Below are 7,469 nucleotides of genomic sequence, written 5' to 3'. Positions count from 1 at the left end.
AAGGATGAGTTAATGTCCTTTGTAGGGACATGGATGCAGCTGGAAACCATCATTCTGAGCAAACTTATCGCAAGAACAGAAAACCAAACACTGCATGTTCTCACTCATAGGTGGGAATTGAACAATGAGATCACTTGGACACAGGAAGGGGATCATCACACACCGGGTCCTATTGTGGGGAGGGAGGAGGGGGGAGGGATAGCATTAGGAGATCTACCTAATGTAAATGATGAGTTAATGGGTGCAGCACACCAACATGGCACATGTATACATATGTAACAAACCTGCACATTGTGCACATGTACCCTAGAACTTAAAGTATAATTAAAAAAAAAAAAGAAAAAAAAAGAAAAACACAGAGAACTAGTTTCAAATTCTAACTCTACTATTAATAGTTTTTTGACTGGACAACTCTAAGATTCACTTTCCCATATGGGAAGCTCACTGTATAACAATGAAAATTAAATTGGATTAAATGTAAAAAACAAAAAGTTAATTTTAGAAAATACTCACCAGGCCTCTACATATGCCATCATGGAGGCTTAGGAGGTAGTGCTTTAGCGGGAAAACAACCTAGACTGTGGCATTAATAGATCAAGATTCAAATCCAGCCTGTCATTGTGTCAGGCAAGGTAAAGTACTTTTCCAAGCTTCGATTCCCTCATCTATGATATATTTCTCTTGTAAGACCATTGATCAGATTAGAAGTAAACATGAATATAAGGCTTCTAGCATGCTCAAAAACTGATGGCTACAATGATGATAGTGAGGATGTCGAACATGATGATGATGATGGTGACAACTTGTTGCAAGTTGCTACAGGAGAAATAAAAATCAAAAATAATTCCCAGCCTTAAAGGTCTTTTAGTGTTTGGGTTTTTTTTTTTTTTTCTATTTGCTTCTATCTAGCAAATAAGGATACCCCCCCAGGTTGGGGTTTTTTGGGGGTTTTTTTTTTTTTTTTTTTTTTTTTTTTTTTGGATGCTGTGGGGAATCAGTGACGAACCTATTCCTTTATTTTATAATGGAGTAATTTTCAATGATGAGCCCACAATCTTCTATTCCAAAATCTTTATTTCCCGGGAGCAAAATAACCTCAAATCATGACCTGAGCCTGACTGCCACTGAGTTTTGAAGGCACTGCCTATGAACGAGACAGTCTATGCTTAAAAGTCAGGAGTAAACCACTCCACAAAACACTTTGCGCATTCTTTCCTTGGATAAATTCCTTTCTGCTCGTATATGTTAGTTGTCATGCAGCCTGTGTGATTTATAGTTTATAGTCACAGATGATGCCATGCATTATAGTTACTCTAGGATTTGTCTGCCATGTGGATTATTTTTAGGGCCTTCCTTTTGAAATTTTTATCTTAAGAAAAGCCTGTCATGGATCATCATGATTTTGGCTGTAAAGAATTTTTAATAAAGTATACTGGGTTACCTTATGAATAAGAAGAAAACTAAAAGGGCCAGATAGCTAGAGTGGTGGGTTCTTGTTTTGTTTTGCCTTAGGTGATCAATAAAAACAAATAAAGTTCTTAAACAAGTTTCAGATTTTGATTATCTAGGCCAGGGGTTGGCAAATTGTTTCTGTAAAGAGCCAAATAGTAAATATTTCAGGCATTGCAGGCCACACTGTTTCTGTTCAACTCCACTACTGGAGCACAAAAGCAGCCATAGACAATATATAAATAAATTAGTGTGACTATATTTATGGATACTGAAATGTGTTCCAATAAAGTTGTACTTATGGATACTAAAATGTGAATTTCATATAATTTTCAATTGTCACTAAATATTTTTCTTTTGATTTTTCCAACCATCTATAAATACAAAAAATCATTCCTAGCTTGCAGGCTGTACAAACATAGACCACAGGCCAAATTTGACATTCAGGCTAGAGTTTGCTGAGCCCTAATCTAGGTAAATTGTTCTTTGGAATATTGTCAGTACCAAGAAGTGTCCTAAACATCCACAAAATAAAGTCCAAACATCATAAATAGCATGCCAAGGCTTTCATTATCTGAACTGAAACTTTTCTCCCATTACCACGCTCCAGTCATCCTCTATCCAGGTGTATCCAGTTTTTCATCATTCCCAGGACTGTCATATCACCATGCATTTTCCTCTCTTTTGTTCCACCATTTCTACACGGTAAAAACCAACTCATGTCTTAAGGTACAGCTCCACTGCTAAGTTCTTCATGAAAAAAGTTCCTTTATGCACTCCTTCCCCCCATTGGAACTAATTTTTAATGTCTTTCTGGTTCACAGCCCTTTTTGTATATCTCACCCGTGAGATGTATATTGTCACGTATCCTTATGATATTTTAAAATCTATTTTCTAATTAGATGGTCATCTCCATGAGGGGAGAAGATGTGTCTCATTAATAGCTGTGTATTCTTCAAAAGTCAATTCTCAACACAACGCCTTGTATTTAACAAGTGTTCAATAAATATTTGTTAATGAGTATATTTATTAATGTATGCAGACATATAATTAGAAATATGTTCACTAACCCACATCTATCCTCATTCCCTTTGAGCCCTGGTGGGAAGGGGATGAGGAAGAGCTTTCCTCTGAAAAGGAGACAATTACTGAAGAGCTGCCAAGCATTTTGAACTACTTGTAATCTGAGCCCTTATTCATGCTGGCGGCAAGTGGGCACAGCTTTCATGGCTCCTAAGATGAGAGTCATCACAAGGGAGCATTTCAGGTAATCTTAGCAAGGCTATGGCTTTAAGCAAGCTTAGAAATTACCTAATTCCAGTAGTCCTTGTAAAATTAGAAGGTAGAGCTCAGAGAAATGACAGAACCTGCTGAAATCCCCATAGAGTCAAGACTGGGACACAGAAGCTCTGAGCCAGAGCTGGTTCAACTACACTTTGTTGAATATATGTTTTCATTCCTTTGTGGTGAATACCTAGAAGTAGAATTTCTGGGTCCAATGTAGGTGTGTGTTTAACTTTATAAGAAAAGCATACTGTTTTCCCAAGTGGTTGTATCGTTTCACATTTCTACCAGTAAGAGAAAATTGATTCCATTTCTTCCACATCTTTATCAACAGCTATTCTGATGAATCTGTGGAGTATTTCATTGTGTTTTTAATTTGCATTTTCCTGATGACTAATGATGAAAATATTTTCAGGGGCTTATTGACCACTCATATAGCATCCTCAATGAAGTATCTGTTCCAGTCTTGTGCCTAGTTTTTACTAAGCTTCGTGTCTTTTTTATTGAGCTATAGGAGTTCTGGAGTTTGTCACACTTTAAAAGGAGTTTTGCAAGTAGTTTTTAGAATATTTGACCAGAATAAGTGTATTTTGCTGCACAGTATTTCATTACTGCCTTATCCATATAAACAAATTATACTCCTCATTATATTTCTAAGTAGTGACACAATGTATATTGTTTCATTCAGTAAACTGACACGTACTTTCAACTTGCAGCTGAAACACTTGATTTCTGCCACAGACTGCCACAAAAGCCACAATATTCTAAATCTAATATATAAAAATAGATGTGGAGTAGATTGAATTTCTCATACTGTCATCAGCCCTGTTGACCAAAAGCTATTTGGTTTGCAAGGCCCTTCCTGGGTAGATGGGCCAATGTTGATTTTCATGGATTTTGCTGTTCTAAATCAAATCAACCAACCAACAAGCCTTTATTGAGTGATCTAAGTCATCTCTGTAAGGCAGTTCATGCACTACATATTAAATTCCAGTTCACAAACCCAATTCCTCTTTTTTTGCCCTAAGTTTTATTTGCTTTCTTTTGAAAGCCTGTATGAAGTCTTTTCATCATTGTTAGCAGCCAGATATCCAGTGGGGAAAACAAATTATTTCACTGAAACTTTACATCATCATAATTCCAGTACAAGTAACAATAATAATAATAACAATAATAAAACCTAAACTTTTCATAATAATTCATAGTATATACATACAATTCAATTATACCTGATGACTACTACATAGAATAGAAAGTACCTTTCTGTTACGCTGATAAGGAAATAGTTTCAAGAAGTAAAGAAACTCATTTGAAGTCATTTAGCTGTTGACCAGTAAGGAGAAAATCTGAACTCTTGTCTCATAAAAAGGCTCACTGACCTTTCCACATTGTAAGGAATATTTTCCAAAGATGAAGAGTCTGTTCCAAACTTAGACATGTTATAGAAAATGTAATTCCTGCTAAATGCCACTAAATATCAAATAGCCTAAAAATGTAGTTCCTTTTGCAGCCCATATAAAAATATTTTATTGACATATTCTAATTATCTAAAAAGACAACTCAAATAATCACAACAGCACAAAGAAGAAATCAATAATAAGTTGAAGCCACATCACAGTTAAGGTGTTTGAACATCTTTTCAAATGGCTTGCCCTCCTCAATTTCCCCTTCATTTTCCTTCTCATGGTCTACACGCACACACTCACATGCACATGCACACAAACACTCACAAACACACACAAACAAAATTGTTGGGATCATGTGCCTATATATCTTTATTGCCAAGTGCCCTTCACCAGCCATATCAGAGATTCAAGAGCATACCTCACACATGCTGGGAAGTACTATTCCTCTCCAACATCCCCATTACATGGCCAACCTGCTGCCTCCACACTCACTAAGTAGTATTGTGAACTGAATCATGGCTCTTCAGGGCAATGCTATCCTTGCCAGGTGACTGCTACTTCTTTCCCACTCTGAACTTTTCAGAAGGGAACACTAATATCCTATCACCCTGCTTATCCCAAGTAAAGTATACACAGTCTTCCATATCTCATGTCAGTATAACACAAACCAGGCTATGCCTTTGCATGAGACTTTCTTGTAAAGCTGGCAATAATAGAAAAAAGTGAAAAACAGAATAGTTTGATAGCAGTGCCCAAATAAAGACCCATCTTTAGAATCCCTGAGGAGGTGAGTTTTCAGCTTTGCTCCCAGCCAGCCTTTACAGGGAAGTTTATCTCCCACCACTAGAAGCTGAGGGGCTTCTTCATGTATCACCCCAATCCTAGGTTTCAGATAGAGAAGAACTCTTTACTCCACTCTAATGGCAACCCAATCAATTCTCATTTCATACACCAAATTAACCTCTTTTCAGTCTGATCAAGAGGGAGAATGACATATTTTCTAGGTGCAAACACTTACTCAACTGCAAAGATATGATCCAATTTTACAACCTCAACATAGGTAAGATGACATCTATTAATGGAAAACTTCATTAGGTATTGAATGTGAGAATATGATTGCATCTACTGATTGACCTTGGGCTCATTAGACTTTTAAGCAACCAATCCCAAACCTGTTTAAAGCCAGCTTCCTGACATCAGTGCCCACCAGAGAACTGTACTCATGACTTGCCTTATTTGGTGAATTTCCTCTTTTTTGCCCTGTATGTCACCTTTTAAATTTCTGCTCAGGGAGATGTGCTGAACTCACACATGAGTGACATAGCTCTCCTTTTATAGGCAAACAACAAATTCAGTCACAGAGCTACTTTGATTTTTTTTTTTATCATTTATCACCTAAGTTCAATTCCCAGAGTTCCCATTATTCAGTCTTAAGTAAAACCTTGTAGAAGAACAAAAAAATTCAGCAGAGCTCATTTCTGGCTTGCTTCACCAATCTTCTCAGCTGAGTTCCTTCTAGTGCTTTTGTACTGGGAATTAAAAATTACATGCACACACACACACACACACACAGAGAGAGAGAGAGAGAGAGAGAGAGAGAGATGCTCCTCAACTTACAATGGGGTTACACTCCCAATAAATCCATTGTAAGTTGAAAATATTATAAATCAAAAATGCATTTAATACACTTAACCTGATGAACATCATAGCTTAGAGTAGCCTGCCTTAAACATGCCCAGAACACTCACATTAGCCTCCAATTGAGCAAAATTATCTAACACAAAGCCTATTTTATAATAAAGTGTTGAATAGTTCATGTAGTTTATTGAATAGTGTACTAAAAGAGAAAAATGGAATGATTGTATGGCCACTCGAGGTGAATTTTCTACAGAACACATATCACTTTTGTACAATCCTAAAGTCAAAAAATCATAAGTTGAAGCATCATATGTCAGGGACCATCTATATACACATATATACACACATATACACATGGCTAAATATAAATATATGTTATATGTTAAATATAAAAATATGTTCTTTTACTTAAATGGAATCATACTAAAATACTGATTTTTTCACTCAATAATATGTTATGAAGATCTTCCCATAACAATAGCTATAGATCTCCACTATCCTTCCTAAAATCTACATAATTCTCTATTGCATTTATCTGCCATAATATCTTTAACCAGTTCTGACTGATGAACATCAAGGCTGTATACATCAGGCTTCCTTTGGCCAGAAGTGACAAAACCAAATTCCAATTAATTTATGCACAAAGGAGAATTTGTTGGGCAATATAATTGACAATTTTGTTGGTAGATCAAGAATGACTGGATCCTCAGACTAAACTGTCAACAAGGATTGATTTCTACCCATCTCTCACTTCTACTCATCTCCACTTCTCCTCATTTTCTGAATTTATTATCTCTCTTTCTATGTTGCTGGAGAAGCAGTGCCAATATATTGAATCTTAGGAAGATTATGATTGGCTTACATTGGGCTATATGCCTATAAAGTAATCACTGTGGTCAGAATAGATCACTTTGACTGATTACTGTGAGTCTTCTCACGAATGTGGGAGAAAAGGGTGGAGAGCGATGATAGACAGTCTTTCTAGAATCTTATGGCATGAGAGAAGGGAGTTCCTCAAGGTAAGATCAGAGTGTATTTATCAGAGGAAGATAAAATAAATATACCAAAAGCTGTTGAAGAAATCAGTAGAAAACTGTAGCTAAATCTCTTCAAATACTGATATGAGAATGTTAAATAAAATAACTTCAAAAAATCCACCAGCATGTGAAGAAATAAGACACTTTAACCAGTTTCATTCAGTTAAAAAAATTCAAGTTTTTTAAATGTTTGGTATTAACAATTATAAGTTACAACTACTATATTGATACATCGAAGAAGAAAAAGACATTATTAGGACCAGAAAGAAGAAGAAGAGAGAAAGAGAAAAGGGTACTGGCCTCCCACCTACCTAAGTTAGTTCCCTTTTGAAAAACTTTCCTGGAAATCTAACCCAGTAATTACTGCTTACCTCTCATTGAGGCTCCTTCATCCTCAAGGGATGCTGAAAAATACAGGTTATTTAAAAGTCTGGGCACACTGATGCTCCCAACAATAAAGGGATCTGTTACTGAGAAAGACAGGAAAAATAGGCAAGGAGAAGTGGCTGCTAAACTTTAAATAGTCTTAATTTATATGTATGTGCTCAACCTATCAGAGACAGACAGATGTATGACACACTCTACCACTATTATTCTATTTCTTGCAAAACTTTTTTAAAAAAATATTTCTTGATGTTGTGTTAACTGTGATATA

The sequence above is a fragment of the Mandrillus leucophaeus genome, unplaced genomic scaffold (assembly GCF_000951045.1).
Source record: "Mandrillus leucophaeus isolate KB7577 unplaced genomic scaffold, Mleu.le_1.0 Scaffold1842, whole genome shotgun sequence".
Taxonomy (NCBI): Eukaryota; Metazoa; Chordata; class Mammalia; order Primates; family Cercopithecidae; genus Mandrillus; species Mandrillus leucophaeus.
The sequence above is the reverse complement of the archived record's forward strand: the minus strand, read 5'-3'. Positions refer to the sequence as shown.